This window comes from Triturus cristatus, chromosome 10 (genome assembly GCF_964204655.1).
Source record: "Triturus cristatus chromosome 10, aTriCri1.1, whole genome shotgun sequence".
In the NCBI taxonomy this organism is placed as follows: Eukaryota; Metazoa; Chordata; class Amphibia; order Caudata; family Salamandridae; genus Triturus; species Triturus cristatus.
In genome coordinates, this window is record NC_140593.1 from 489,293,431 (window position 1) to 489,310,095 (window position 16,665).

The window sequence follows — 16,665 nt, forward strand, 5'->3', positions numbered from 1 at the left end:
CTACACATTGCAGTTTGTGTGTTCTACAGTTTTAGCAGAAAACCTTTACATCTGTGCAAATTTAGCTGCCTCTTCATTGTAAACTTTGCTGTCTATAAATGACAGTACGCTACCAAACAATGCAAGAAAAAAACATTGCCAGCATTATGTCACTTAAAGCTAGGTAGGCCGAAAGACATTTTTTGTTCTCAAAATTTGATCATGGTTCTAAAAAGATTGGGAAGGACTGGCTTAGGGGAATCACTTAATAAGTAATACGTTTAAGGTGCTCACCATCACTAATGCAACAAGGTTCCACAATCCAGTAAGTGGAAATTTTGGGAAGTGCGGGGACAGGTAAGTGTGTTGGATCAAATAGGGTCCTGAGAAAGGGCGAAGCATCATAAAGGTTACCAAATTACTTATGACAATATAGAAGATGGAAAGGAATGGAATGAGGATGGAAACCCTGGATATAATAGAATGGAGAGTCAGTTGCAGCAGAGTGAAAAGAGTTGTCATACAGAACTCTGTTAAGGGTATGAATCCCACCCAGTTGTTTTGAGTATCACTGCAGAAACACCTCAGATACTGTTCAAGACTCTGGTTGACACTCTCAGACTGTCCACTGGATGGCTGATGGTAACCTGAGGATAGAGCTTTAAGGATACCTAGGGGAGAGCAAATGAAGCACCTAGAAATGTACTGAGAACCCCTATCTGAGATTTCCTCGCTAACATGCTCACAGGTGGAAGCCTCTGAATAAACAATGTGAGCCATTTTAGAAAAGAGGTCTACTGTGATTATTTATGATCACTCTGTTTCCTGTCAAAGGGGGTTAAGTGCACAATAAAGTCATTGGAAATTGTGTACCATGAATAACTGCTTCACTATACAATTATTTGAGGAGTAATTATAACAATTATTCTGAAATCACTGAAAACGTCTTAAAACATGATGAGAAGGTAGAGGGAATGTCAAGAACAAGACACGACAAACATGATTAACATTCTAAAATTGAAACAATCTGATGATGACAAAATAATGACAAGTGGTCCTCCCACATAGAAAAAACCTTAGGGCAGCTGAATCAATTTCTCATGCATTTCAACTAAACAAACATTCAGTGGTAAATCAGTGGGAATGAGCATTCATTACTGTGTTGAACAATCCAGCATGTTTATACCACTGAAAGGTGTAATACCACAGTTACTCTCATAGGGGCATCCATGCACAAATTGGGTAAAGGAGCAGGGACACTCAATGCTGTCAAAGATATGGATAGCACAGAGGTATAGTAAGACAAGATATATAGAGGAGGTGTAGAGCGGCTTCAACTAAACAATTTACACTTGAAGGTCCACATACCATATACCAGAGGTCTTCAATCTGTGGGGCGCGACCCCCAGGGGTCCCTGGAGTCCTGGCAAGGGAGTCGCCCATTCCCCAGCTTCACTTGTCCCTGGAATTCAAAATGTGTACTTTCCTTTTGAAAAAAGACAGACCTCCTGTGACGGCTAATTTAGATCGTTATCAGCTGCTTCTTTGAATGAAATGCAAATGTAAAAGCGTAAGGGATGCTTGGGAGCAGTTTGGCTTTAATTAATCAAATCACTCCAAGCTTTGTGATGACAAAGATTTGTTTTTTTGAGTGTAAGTGCAATGTGTTAACAACTGGGCTGGGAGGTGCTTGCTTTTAATTTTAACTGCATTTACACAGCCCCTAGTGCCCCTAAAGAGGTGTTGGAGGGACAGCTATGGAAAAAAAAAAGTTTGCATTACATACACTCTGCTTTTACTCAAATCTACGTTTGGAAGCACCATTTTATCATAAAACTATTTCCTCCTTTCACAGCATTCTATCTTACACTGTGTGTAATGTAAGTATAAAATAATGACTTACATTTCCACAGTGCTTTCTGTCACAGGTTGTGAACTCGTAGCACTAAAAATACACATCGCTATTCTCCACTAAACCAACCAAGATGTAACTCTGTGGCTATCTGGTTACACGCAGACCTCTGCAGTGCATTCACTAATAGAGGTTTCATAATGTACTACAGTGCATTTCTCACTGAGTAAAAACTTTTTAATTTATTTTTAATTTACGCTGCCCATTATTTTTTATGTAGATACCTGATGGTGAAAGACCTCCAAAAACATACAGAGGGCCTCATGTATGAAAATTGTTGCATCGCTACGACAAAACAGCGATGCAACAGTTTTCACTGCGCCCTCCTTGTGACAATGGATGTGCCACATTTAATGTACAGCGCACCATGTTGTAAGGAATTACAGATATGTCAGTATCTCTAACGTATCTGTAGGGTCAAAAGTGACACATTGCTGGGGTGTGTCTGAAAACAGACGCAACTCCATCAATGTGTCCTTTCACATGGGGCAAGCCCCATGTGAAATGGCCTGCGTCAATCTCACGCCTGCTGTGAGCCAGGTGTAAGATATTGACACAGTTGCGTCCTAGAAGTATCGCAGTGAAATCTAATATATTTCACTGCGTCACTTCTATAACCCTTTATTGGAGGGGGAATGCCCACCCTGCAAACATTATACTTGACACAGGTATAATATAACGCAGGTCTTTACAAAGTGACACATCTGCTTAGATGCGTCACTTTGTAAATATGGCGCAAGGTGTCGCATTATTTACGCTGCCACAGCGTCACAAAAAGTGACGCAATGGTGGCGTAAAAGTGTGGTGTAAAAGTGTGACAAGCCTTCATAAGTAAGGCCCAGAATATGTTGGGGCTTATTTATGAGAGAGAGAGGCTTGCATCGCCAGAGCATCACTTTTTTAACCCTCTCAACCATACCTATGAGGGAGTGCAAAGTCACCCTGCATGGCTTTGCATGGCCTCTGTTAGACGGCGACCTCAGAGGAGCCCGGAAGGGAGTCCTGACTACCCTGAGACCCACCCTCGAGTATCGTAGCCGGGCACTGGCGGGAGACTCCTCAGGTGGAGAAGTCTCGTATCGAGGATCGTACTTCGGGCACCACACGACACAGAAACAACACACCGTGCGTTCTCAGGAACCAATCTTTATCAAATAGGTTAGCACTGCAAATATGTACAAGGAGAGCGCGGGCTCAATGAGTCTCGGAAGGGATAGGGGGAAGCGGGACAGTCTTTGGCACAAAAGTTCAAGGTAAGGATGTACCCGGCGCACAGCTCACAATCCTCGAGCTGGGGGGTAGGCTGGTTGTCGTGGGGTCTGGCGGGACCAGTGGAGTCTGTGGAAGCCGCGAGTCACTCAGCGGGCTCAGGTACAAGTTCGGAGGTCTTACGATCTTCAGGGAGCCGCGAGTCACTCAGCAGGGCTCAGGTACAAGTTCGGAGGTCTTACGATCTTCGGGGAGCCGCGAGTCACTCAGCAGGGCTCAGGTACAAGTTCGGAGGTCTTACGATCTTCAGGGAGCCGCGAGTCACTCAGCAGGGCTCAGGTACAAGTTCGGAGGTCTTACGATCTTCGGGGAGCCGCGAGTCACTCAGCAGGGCTCAGGTAGTTCTAAGTTCCAGGAGCCGCGACCACGTCAGCAGGCTCTCGTTGTTCCAGCGTCGAATCTGCCGGACAGACCCAGAGCACCCCTTGTTATAGGTCGACCCCTCTTTGATGTCCGGAGTCTGTGCAGGCAGGGGTCTTGTCACCTGGGGGTCGCTTGTCGGGATTTCCTGCTATTGTCTTTTGATCCTTTCAGGGCCGGGTCGGGAGGAGTCCCAGACACCCAGCAGGCACGGAGCCAGCCCTCAGGGAGGCCGGAGGGCCGATCGAAACCCATCGTCCTAGGGGAGTTCAGAGGTGCGATAGAAACTGCTCCTCCCTCTCTCATCCCCTGGAAGCGTGATGTCCTCCAGCCGGAGTGGCGCCTCTAGGCCCGGGTCGCGCTGGGGCCGGGCGGCCATCTGGGTGCATGAAGTGGGCACGCGGGCCCGGGGTGGCCGAAAGGGGAGAGGCCATGGACGGGGATGTCCGGGTCGGTGCGTGTGTCCTGGTGGGGAGGGTCGGCTGGGCCGTGTGCTTGGGGCTGCAGGTACCAGGTTTCGGTGGTGCGGGGGCACGTCGGGCCATTCTACGAGGCCGGGTCCAACACGCGTCCCCCCCAGCTGAAAGCCGGAGAGAACTGCCCATCATCTTGGGGGGTTCTCTTCGCTGAGGCGGAAGAACCAGGAGAGGCCGTCAGCGTTGGCGTGGTCCGTACCAGGGCGGTGTTCTACGGTGAAATCCATCCCCTGGAGGGAGATTGACCACCGCAGTAGCTTGGGGTTTTCTCCTCGCATCTGCATGAGCCATCGCAAGGGCCGATGGTCAGTTTGGACTCTGAAATGGGTGCCGAACAGGTAGGGTCGTAGCTTTTTGAGTGCCCAGACCACGGCAAAGGCTTCGCGCTCTATGGTGCTCCATCTCTGTTCTCTGGGTAACAGCCGCCGACTGAGGAAGGCGACGGGCTGGTCCAGGCCTTGGTCATTCATCTGGGACAGGACGGCCCCAATGCCATGCTCGGAGGCATCGGTCTGGACTACAAACTCCTTGGAGTAGTCGGGAGCCTGGAGGACGGGGGCCGTGCACATGGCCTTCTTTAGGGCATCGAACGCCTCCTGGCAGGCGGTTGTCCACTGAACCTTTTTTGGCTGTTTTTTTGGATGTGAGTTCTGTGAGGGGGCCGACAAGGCTGCCATACCCCTGGATGAATCTGCGGTAGTAGCCAGTGAGGCCCAGAAAGGCTCGGACCTCCGTTTGGGTGGTGGGGGGTTCCCAGGCCACGATGGCGTCGATTTTTGGTTGTAGAGGGGCGACCTGGCCACTCCCGACCTGGTGCCCCAGGTAGACTACTGATCCTTGTCCAATTTGGCACTTGCTGGCTTTTACTGTCAGGCCTGCCTGGCGCAGGGCGGTTAGCACCCTCCGGAGGTGCTGGAGGTGCTCACCCCATTCGGAACTGAAAACGGCGATGTCGTCCAGATATGCCGCGCTGAACTGTTCTAGCCCGGCCAGGACTCTGTTTACCAGTCGCTGGAAGGTGGCCGGGGCATTTTTCATTCCGAAGGGCATTACGCGGAAGCGGTAATGCCCATTTGGGGTGGAGAAGGCAGACCGCTCCTTGGCCCCCTCGGTGAGCGCAATCTGCCAGTATCCGCAGGTGAGGTCGAAGGTGCTGAGGAACCGTGCTGCCCCGAGTCGGTCAATGAGCTCGTCGGCTCGTGGGATGGGGTGGGCATCGGCTCGGGTGACGTCATTGAGCCCCCGGTAGTCCACACAGAACCGGAGCTCGGGGGCGACACCGGGGGCCGCTGCCTTCGGGACCAGGACCACGGGGCTGGCCCAGGGACTGTCAGATGGCTCGATCACTCCCATGGTCAACATCTTTGAGACTTCAGCTTGAATGCAGGACCGGACCCGGTCGGAGACCCGGTAGGCTCGGTGTCTCACCGGCGGGCTGTCCCCGGTGTCCACGTCATGGACACACCAGTCGGTGACTCGGGGGATCAGGGAGAAGAGGTCGGCAAATTGTCCTAGTAGCTGGCGGCAGTCCTCTTGCTGCTGGGTAGTGAGAGCTGGGGAGAGATTCACTCCCTCCACGGAGCCATCTTGCTCCTTGACACACAGGAGGTCCGGGAGGGGATCGGACTCATCTTCGGCCCCGTCATCGGTGGCCAGCAGGAGGCTTAGTTCTGTCCGCACGAAGTGAGGCTTGAGGCGGTTCACTTGAAGGACCCGGAGGGGATCCCGGGGCGACTGGACGTCCACCAAGTATGTGACTGGGCTCTTCCGCTCAATCACTTTGTAGGGCCCGGTCCACCTGTCCTGGAGGGCGCCTGGCTTCACGGGAGCCATGACCCATACTTGTTGGCCCGGCTGGAACTCGACCAGAGTGGCATTCTGGTCGTACCAGCGCTTCATCTCTTCTTGGCTTGTCTCTAGGTTGGCCTCGGCCAGTGCTCGGAACTTCCTGGTCTGGTTCCGGAGGGTCAGAACATAGTGGAACACATCTCGTGGGGTGGTCTGGGGTGCCGCCTCCCACCCTTCCTTAACCAAGCTGAGGGGACCCCGGACGGGGTGTCCATAGAGCAACTCAAACGGGCTGAATCCTAGGGACTTCTGGGGGACCTCTCGGTAAGCGAACAAGAGGCAGCGGAGCAGGACGTCCCACTTACGCCGGAGGGGCTCTTCTAGGCCGGTGATCATCCCTTTCAGAGTCCGGTTAAACCTCTCTACTAGGCCGTTCCCCTGGGGATGGTACGGGTAGTGAATTTGTAGGACACTCCACATTGTTGCCACAGGGACGTCATGTACCTCGAGATAAAATTAGTGCCGCGATCGCTCACGACCTCGCGGGGGAACCCTACCCGGGAAAAGATCCCCATCAGGGCCCGGCCCACTACGGGGGCCGTGACGGTGCGTAGGGGGATCGCCTCAGGGTATCGGGTGGCGTGATCCACCAGGACCAGGATGAAACGGTGACCTTGGGAGGTGGGGGGGGTCCAGGGGCCCCACGATGTCGATCCCGACTCGTTCAAAGGGGGTACTGACGACCGGGAAGGGTTGGAAGGGAGCCTTGCGCTTCCCCCCACTCTTCCCGCTAGCTTGGCACGTGGGACAGGACTTGCAGTGGGCTTCTACGGCTGCTCTCATCTTAGGCCAGTAAAAATGGGTCACGAGACGGCTTAGGTCTTGTCTTGACCCAGGTGGCCGGCAAGGGGGACGTCGTGGGCTAAGCCCAGGAGGAAGTCTCGGAAGCGGAGGGGTACCACCAGCACCGGACCGGATCCCAGCTCCACCGACTTCTGCTCACTATACAAAAGGCTATTTTCCCAATAAATTCGGTGCGTGCCAGTTTGGTCGCCTGCGGCTTGGCCCTCGGCCTGGCGCCGCAGTCCGACCAGGGAAGGACAGGTGGCTTGCTCCCGGCAAAACTCCTCCCGGGTGGGTCCACCCTCGTGGCGCCATTGGGCCAACTCGGGTAGATCGCCTAACTCAGGGACCGGGGCGGTGTCGGACAGGGAGGGCTCGTCGCTGGCGACGGGCCCCTCCGATGGGGGGACGGGAGGACCCTCGGGGGTTACTGCTCTGACTTCTTCGGTCGGGGGTCTTCGACTTCTCCCAGGGGGGTGAGTCGGGCTGACATAGATCGGGTGGTGGCGCACACCCACTCGGGGAGCCCCATCATCCCTAGGTGGGCCTTGCGTTCGACGTGCTTCCAGGGCGAACTCTCCAGGTTGTTCCCTAGGAGGCAGTCGACCGGCTGGGAGGTTCTTACGGCCACCCTCAGTTTACCTATTACTCCACCCCACTCAAACGGCACCAGAGCTACCTGACACATACTCTCCCTATTATCGGCGGAAATGACTGGGCAAAAGACGTTGGGGAGGATCTGCTCCTCGGGGACTAAGTGCCTGAGGACACCGGTGATGCTGGCCCCGGTGTCCCGCAGGGCCTCTATTTGGTGGCCATTGATCTTAACGAGCTGCCCGTATTTCTTCGTGTTGGAGGGCAGGAGGCTACCAGGGACCATCTCCCTATCTCCCAGGGATACTAGGGCCATGGCTGCGGGTTCCCATTCCCCGGCTTCCTCAACCTCCTCCCCCAGGGCTACGTTGGCTATCTGTCTTGCAGGGGTGTTTTGGGTGGCCATGGGGCACTCTGGGTCATTGGCGTAGTGCCCGGGCTTCTGGCAACGGAAGCAAGTGACGGTTACCCTGTGTCCCCGTCTTCCGGGGGGTCCGGTTACTGGTGGGGGGGGCGCTGGGAAAGGTGGAGATTGGGTCTTCGGAGGACTAGGCTGGGACTCTCTCTGGCCTCCCTGGTTCCCCCCTCCTCTCTGGCGGGGTGGTCCCTGACTGGCTCGGGGGTATTCTCCTACCATGCCCCGGGTGACCCGGGTGTTGGTCCAGCGGTCTGCTTCCACCGCCAGCTTCCTGGGATCGGTGAGTTTGCTGTCGAGCAGATGCTGGCGTAGTTCCACAAAGCAGTTCGCAGCCAGGTGTTCCCACAATAGGAGGTCGGTGAGTTCCTCAAGAGTGATGACTTTGCTGCCCTTGACCCACCCATCGAAGGCCCGACTAAAAAAGTTCACATATTCTACCCAGGTGGTGCCCGGGATTTTCCTGCAGTCCCGGAATCGTTGACGGTACATCTCGGGGGTGAGACCGTACCTTGTGAGTAGAGCTTCTTTCATGTGGCTGTAGGAGGTCTGCAGAGAGAGGGGCAGGTCGAGCAGGGTGTCTCTTCCTTCGCTCAGAAATCGTCCCCACAACCCTGCCCCCCAGTCCTTCTGCGGGACCCGATGGGAGGTCATGGCGACCTCGTAGGCCCTGAACCATTGCTGAATGTCATCGTTTTTATAATATTCCTTGACCACATCTTTGGGGATGTGAACCTTCTGCTCCGCTGGGGAGGTCGCCTCTCGGTTTCCCGGGGGCCTCCCTTCCTCACTTCTGGCCTTGAGTTCGATTTCCTTCAAGCTGCGTTCGTGCTCCAGTTGGAGCTTCCTTCCTTCGTGTTCCCGTTGGAGCTTCTTCTCTTCTAGCTCGCCTTGCACGCGCATTTGCTCCACTGCTAGCTTTTTCTCTGCTAACTTTAATTCGCCTTCGATTTTGAGCTTAGCTAACTCGAGTTCGTGATTGCGGCTTCTCTCTCTGTCCGCGAGTTCCTCCGGGGATAGGCCCCCTTCTGTTACGATGTTTCGCACCTGATTGTTGCTGCTTTTGCCTTGGGAAGGTTCTGCCTCGTCGGGGTGCTCCCCCGTGTTTTCCGGGCGGGAGGCCCCGGTATCCACCCAGGCTTTCAGTGCTTTCTGCAAATCTTCCTTGGTGTTGAGACCGGTGGTAGCGATTCTAAGTTCTTTGCAGAATTGCTTTAGTTCTTTGTGTGTGTATTCTTCTAGTTGTTCCACCTGGAACCTTCAAGAGAACGCCGACCCACCATCACCAACAACAGGCCGCCCGCAGAAGCTGGAACAAGATCACAGCAGACCAGCTCGCCACCTCCCTGAGCCAGCACCCTCCTGCCAGCTCAGCGAACCCCAGCCAGGCCGCCGACAACCTCACGAAGTGGATCAGCAACTGCGCGGACGAACTCGCCCCACTGAGGACCGCGCCCAGCAGACCCGGCAGCAAGAAGGCCCCATGGTTCACCGACGAACTCAAGAGCTCCAAGAAGAACTGCCGAGCCCTCGAGAAAGTCTGGAAAAGGGAACCGACACCGGACAACAGGACCTCCTTCAAGCTTGCTACCCGGAAGCACCACCAGCTGATCCGCGCCGCCAAGAAAACAGCATTCAAGGACCGGTTGGACAACAACGCACACAACTGCAAGGAACTCTTCAACATCGTGAAAGAGCTTTCCAACCCCAGCGCAGGAAACAACGACATCACCCCATCGCAAGACCTCTGCAACTCCCTCGCCTCATACTTCCACAACAAGATCACAGACATACACAGCAGCTTCGACAACCAACCAACGCACAGCATGACCGAACAACCACCCCCCACCACCACCCTCCACGCCTGGACCCCGATCAGTACCGAAGACACCATCCGCACGATGAACTCCATCCACTCCGGATCACCGACTGACCCCTGCCCTCACCACGTCTTCAACAAGGCCGACGCTGTCATCGCACCCCACCTGCGAGACATCATCAACACATCCTTCAACACCGCCACCTTCCCGGAGAGCTGGAAGCACGCCGAACTCAGCGCCCTACTCAAGAAACCAACAGCGGACCCCACCGACCTCAAGAATTACCGCCCCATCTCGCTTCTCCCGTTTCCAGCCAAAGTCATCGAGAAGACCGTCAACAAGCAGATGGCCGCCTTCCTCGAGACAAACGGATCCCTCGACCCCTCTCAGTCCGGCTTCCGAGCCAATCACAGCACCGAGACCGCCCTCATCGCCGCCACCGATGACATCCGAGCCCTGATGGACAATGGAGAAACAGCGGCCCTCATCCTCCTAGACCTCTCCGCGGCTTTCGACACGGTCTGCCACCGCACCCTAGTACGGCGCCTCAGCAACGTCGGAATCCAGGACAAGGCGCTAGAATGGATCATCTCCTTCCTCGGCGGTAGAACACAGAGAGTCCGCCTACCACCATACAAGTCAGAGGCCTCCGAAGTCATCTGCGGCGTCCCCCAAGGATCTTCTCTGAGCCCCACCCTCTACATGAGCCCCCTCGCGGCCATCGTACGCAAACACAACCTCAGCATAATCTCCTACGCCGACGACACCCAGCTGATCCTCTCCCTGACCAACGACCCCGCCGCCGCCAAAGCCAACCTACAAGAAGGGATGAAAGAGGTAGCCGAGTGGATGACGACCAGCCGCCTGAAGCTGAACTCAGACAAGACGGAGGTCCTCATCCTGGGCTCCTCACCCTCCGCCTGGGACGACTCCTGGTGGCCTCCCGCCCTGGGCACCGCACCCAAACCGACAGACCATGCACGCAACCTGGGCTTCATCCTGGACTCCTCCCTCTCCATGACCAGGCAAGTCAACGCCGTCTCCTCGTCATGCTTCAACATCCTACGCATGCTACGGAAGATCTTCTGGTGGATCCCCACAGAGACCAGGAAGACCGTCACCCAGGCCCTCGTCACCAGCCGACTGGACTACGGCAACGCCCTCTACGCCGGCACCACCGCCAAGCTCCAGAAGAGACTCCAGCGGATCCAAAACGCCTCAGCCAGACTCATCCTCGACATCCCACGAACCAGCCACATCTCCGGACATCTGAGAGACCTCCACTGGCTCCCCGTCAGCAAGAGAGTCACCTTCCGCCTCCTCACCCACGCACACAAAGCCCTACACGACCAAGGCCCGAGCTACCTCAACAGCCGAATCAACTTCTACGCTCCCAAACGCCACCTCCGATCTGCCAGCCACGCCCTCGCCGCCGTCCCCCGCATCCGAAGAGCGACTACAGGAGGAAGGTCCTTCTCCTACCTGGCCGCCAAGACCTGGAACTCCCTCCCGACCGACCTGCGCCTGACCCAAGACCACCTCTCCTTCAGGAAGAAGCTGAAGACCTGGCTGTTCGAGCAGTAGCGGCACCCCCCCCCCAGCGCCTTGAGACCCTACGGGTATGTAGCGCGCTCTAGAAATGTCTTTGATTGATTGATTGATTGAACACCCTGTTGGCGTTGATTTCTGCGGGGATCACGGTGTTTCCTTCTGCCATCTTTGTTGGTAGTGCGTCCGTCGTTCACAGTACGATCTCTCGGTGATGGGCCCGAATCCCGTCGCTTGCCACCAATGTTAGACGGCGACCTCAGAGGAGCCCGGAAGGGAGTCCTGACTACCCTGAGACCCACCCTCGAGTATCGTAGCCGGGCACTGGCGGGAGACTCCTCAGGTGGAGAAGTCTCGTATCGAGGATCGTACTTCGGGCACCACACGACACAGAAACAACACACTGTGCGTTCTCAGGAACCAATCTTTATCAAATAGGTTAGCACTGCAAATATGTACAAGGAGAGCGCGGGCTCAATGAGTCTCGGAAGGGATAGGGGGTAGCGGGACAGTCTTTGGCACAAAAGTTCAAGGTAAGGATGTACCCGGCGCACAGCTCACAATCCTCGAGCTGGGGGGTAGGCTGGTTGTCGTGGGGTCTGGCGGGACCAGTGGAGTCTGTGGAAGCCGCGAGTCACTCAGCGGGCTCAGGTACAAGTTCGGAGGTCTTACGATCTTCAGGGAGCCGCGAGTCACTCAGCAGGGCTCAGGTACAAGTTCGGAGGTCTTACGATCTTCGGGGAGCCGCGAGTCACTCAGCAGGGCTCAGGTACAAGTTCGGAGGTCTTACGATCTTCAGGGAGCCGCGAGTCACTCAGCAGGGCTCAGGTACAAGTTCGGAGGTCTTACGATCTTCGGGGAGCCGCGAGTCACTCAGCAGGGCTCAGGTAGTTCTAAGTTCCAGGAGCCGCGACCACGTCAGCAGGCTCTCGTTGTTCCAGCGTCGAATCTGCCGGACAGACCCAGAGCACCCCTTGTTATAGGTCGACCCCTCTTTGATGTCCGGAGTCTGTGCAGGCAGGGGTCTTGTCACCTGGGGGTCGCTTGTCGGGATTTCCTGCTATTGTCTTTTGATCCTTTCAGGGCCGGGTCGGGAGGAGTCCCAGACACCCAGCAGGCACGGAGCCAGCCCTCAGGGAGGCCGGAGGGCCGATCGAAACCCATCGTCCTAGGGGAGTTCAGAGGTGCGATAGAAACTGCTCCTCCCTCTCTCATCCCCTGGAAGCGTGATGTCCTCCAGCCGGAGTGGCGCCTCTAGGCCCGGGTCGCGCTGGGGCCGGGCGGCCATCTGGGTGCATGAAGTGGGCACGCGGGCACGGGGTGGCCGAAAGGGGAGAGGCCATGGACGGGGATGTCCGGGTCGGTGCGTGTGTCCTGGTGGGGAGGGTCGGCTGGGCCGTGTGCTTGGGGCTGCAGGTACCAGGTTTCGGTGGTGCGGGGGCACGTCGGGCCATTCTACGAGGCCGGGTCCAACAGCCTCATAGATACGGAGTAAGACATAGCAGCACAAGTCACTGCTTTGAAATACTCTGCGTCAAGGAGGTGTTCTATGGGCTTTCTGTGGGGTTCCCACGCAACACCCATAGATTTTGATGCTGCCCTATATTTTAAAAAAAATCAGGTAAATCTGGGGAGCTTCAAAAACAGATGCCTCCCCAGTGGAGATGTAACGAGGAGAGATGTTTTCATTTCCCCTAGTTTTTCCTCTTTTCATGTGTGCTGCATTCTGCAGCTCACATAGAAAGAGAAAAAAGCCTCTCTGGATTGTTTTTGTGAAGGAAGGTGACAACTGCCTGTACAAAAACAATCCTGCCTGTGTCGGTGCTAGGCAGCGATTTGGTGCACCAACGGAAGGGAAAAGGACTGGAATGCACCATATTTCATAAATACGCCAATTCCTCATAAAGTAGGCCCTTTGTTTTTAGGAACACCTTTGACTACACGCCCATGCTCACTGACCTTTGGTTTGCTAAATACTGTTTAATATTATTTCCCCACTGTAAAAATTGTTTGCTGTAGGAATTGAGGGTTTTATAGTGGTCGATAGTTGTCAATGATGAAGAGTACAAGGTTCTAGAAATTGTCAGAAGGGGGTCCATATGCCTAAAAAAGTTTGACAAGGGGGTCTCGGCATCAAAACGTTTGTAGACCTCTGTCATATACGATGAGACAACTGGCCCACCAGCAACACAGTAGCAACACAGCCGACTGAAAACTAAAGTCAGATACCCCCTGCAATTTCATCAGGCTATTGAACTGTCAGTCATCTAACACATCTGCAAAGGGTACCGAGCAACAACTAGCTGAAATAGAGAGGAAGGTGGCAAAAGATACTGAAGTGTGAAAAACTATCAGCATGTTTCTAAAAGGTCTGAAATATACGGCCCGTGATTTTTACATACATTGAATGCAGCATAAGATCATCTAAAATCCTAAGACCCTGCTTCTACACTTCACATCAGGGCAAGGCATTACACAACCATTATCCTGTCAAAGCAATAAATCAGGAGGCTTCTCTGGCGAACAATGTTCATGGAAGAGTAAGTGTATTATTATGACATGCTTAAAAATAAAATATTCCTCTAATTTATCAACATGGGGAGGAAATGTAAACACGTGTGGGTACCTGTTACTGTCATTTAAAAAGAAAATAAACCAGTAAAATATGCTTATTACATCTGTAAAACAAAATCACTACTGTAGTAAGACAATTGCAGGTCTACCACTAACGTGTTTTGCTGGCGACCTCCACGCACATGCTCTGGTGTCTGTTGCATCACTAACAGGTTGTTCCTTAACTCAATTTCTTCAAAAGCACACGATGCAAAACGAATCGCCCATAACCACTCCTAAAAATGTAGACAAGGCGACTTCAAGGATCACACAGTTCAGTAAAGTGGATAATCCTTACTTCATATACGCAGGCAGGTTTGTGATTGATGAGGACTTCACCTAGACAGCATGTGGCTGTCACCCAACACCTCCTCACAATACCTTGGGAAGTCAGAAGGAGCACTAACTGTTCGCTGTGTACGGCAGTTTGTAAAGTCCCAGTTAAGCATGCTTTATTTTTCCAGACACAATATTCTGAGGAGCACTGCCTTTCCAAATATGCCCTAAGGGGGTGAGGGGGGTTGCCACGTTATAATAACTGGATAGGTCGCGTAACTGCATAACGCTCCCTATTGAGCAAGCCGCATCCTTGCTTGTGGTGCACATGAAAGTGAGAATTATGGGAGCCACAAGAAACATTTAAAGAAACTATCGATCCTTCCTTATTGCAATACTATACAAAACCTTTAATTTTATTCACCAAGGCAACTGGTAAACGCGGGTCAAAAGTTTCCATTTGACCTAAACACCCCATTAATTTTGTTGACTAACACAATGTGCTTATTCACTTGACACCTAGGTATCGATACATAAAGCAGAGGAGAACAGCTGGCACGGAATACTCAAACGTGCACCTACTGCGAGTTAAGCATCAATTGATCTCAATTGTTTCTCGCACTTCGATTTACAGTACACAGATACAAGCTGTTGCCAGAACGGGGGTACAAATCGTATACACTAACAAGCTCAAAAATATTTTGCTCTATTGCTCCCCAAAATACTAAATAGGACGTTAAAGCATATGCAATCCAAAATGACACCATAGTCTTTTACAGCCAGATTTAACTCAACACCTTAAATTGTCCATAGAAAATTAAGGTGTTTCAGATAAGCGTTGTAAAAAAGTACGTTTTTATCCTTCTGAATCTTATGCAGTAGCATTTAACATAAATACAATCCTAAACCAAAACAGGTATCACAGTATGAGATATTAATCCCAATGACTGGAATGAAACGACTGTGCGAGTTAGGTGGAGTCGGTCACCGTATGGTTTCTTGGCAACAGTGTCTTCACTGTAAAAAAACACGTACGCAGCACCTTGCACCATATTTGTCTAAATGCTAATAGGCATTACACTGAAACTTAAATATTTAACACATACGTATCAGTTACAAGGCCAAGCATGCTAATATACATTCAGAATCCGAGGAGCATTCATAGGTGGGAGTCGCCCCTTCGGCGAAAACATGATAAAATCTTACACGAAGACAAAGCAACCACCCGCCCGCTACTTACACAGACCGTCCGTGAATTTAGCTTAAAGTCCGCTGTCCGTTGTGGATCTTTTGACGGATGTCATTTGTATGTGTTTTCAGCACTTCCGGGTCGCACAACAACTGATTCCCCGGCTCAATATATATTGGGCGTGGTCTGGCAGTTGGGGCGGAACTGGTAATGTGACAGCTAACCTATGATGAGAGGTTTAGCATCATTTTAGCCAATCCTAGTAGGCCAAGAGAATTCCGAACTGTTGAGTGGCCAAGGAGTCGCACAAGCCTCTGGCTAAATCAGCCTGTTTCAGCTGGCGGGTACCGCCCTGGTCGGAGTGGGCTGTGCTTGCCGGAGATTTTGGTCAGTCGCAGATCTCTCCGTGTCAAACGTTCTCTATCGCTCTAAGGCACCTGAGACAAACGACGACTGCTGCTCGCGTTGCAGGAACTAGGTTCAGGTGACATTTGCTCCCCACACCACTACAACCGCTCTTTTTGGGGATGTTTGTGGTAGTTTGCTCTTAAACGTTCATAACTTGTTTTCCCCTCAAATGGTAGCCACACCAAATGTACGTCCTGTGGTTATGAAAGATACCTACGGTTTGTAGAGTCCCTTGGAGAAAGAATAGCCACAATATAACTACGTTTTGGAGGTCTTAGTGGAAAAATGAGAAAAAAGTGCTGTGATAGGAAGTATATATTGTTTATTTCTGAAAATGGTATAAATGCAGGTTTTCTGTGAGGATCACCAACTTCCAGGAACAAGCACAGTTGTAGTAAAAAAACATTTTTAGGTCTTGCCTAGGCTGCACTTGCGGTGTCTCTTCGAGACAGGTGCTGTTTTCAGGATATGGGCAAAAAGCTCCCCCTCACTATCTGCCCATCTTTTTAATTGGCTCCTGTCCTTTGTAAATGGTGGGTTTTCATTGGTCAATAGGCTTAGTGGTCTTGCCTTAGTACTGCCTTGTATTTTCTTTTAACCTCCCATGAGGTCACAAAAATGTTTTCTAGCTGTTGCGACAAGAATTTTCAATTCTATTGAGGACACGGAGGCGAGGATTATGCTTCTCTTTACTATACTGACATAAACAGCAGCCATTAAAACTTTAAATTGGCATAACCCGGAAGGACAACCCCCTCCATCGTATGCACCAATCCCACGTCAGTCCCATACATATGTGTCCATGTATGATCTTCCTCTTTCTTTGCGAAATAACCTTTAACTTCAGCCTTTAAATTGACTGTTGAACTGGAACGGTGCCGACTGCGCCCTCGACTGTAACTTGAACTTTGACCACAGAAATTCCGTATGCTGTGCCCAATCAACTCCATCATGATCGCTCAGGTCTGTTTTCCTTGGTCTCCTGAAACAAGAATAGTCGTCGTAATATACCATTTGTAAACCTATAAATCCAAACTCAGTCATATTATTCAATATTCCTGACATATACATTTCTGTTATAACAATCGGGTGGGAAGAAATCCAAATCATTATACCTTAACAGTATATGAAATCACAAATCTTGAAATGAACAATCGCTCACAGAAAATAGATAC

At 52.3% G+C, this 16,665-nt stretch overlaps 1 protein-coding gene across 4 annotated transcripts in view; it reads right to left on the reverse strand.

Moving 5' to 3' along the window:
• WDR37 (WD repeat domain 37) overlaps window positions 1-15,266 on the reverse strand; it is a 632,142-nt gene extending 616,876 nt beyond the window's left edge. For all 4 annotated transcript variants that reach the window (XM_085631908.1, XM_085631907.1, XM_085631906.1 and 1 more), the window contains exon 1: window positions 15,134-15,266. The gene's annotated coding sequence lies outside the window, so the exon portion shown is untranslated. The remainder of the gene's footprint in view (window positions 1-15,133) is intronic.
• Between the last annotated feature and the right edge of the window lie 1,399 nt (window positions 15,267-16,665).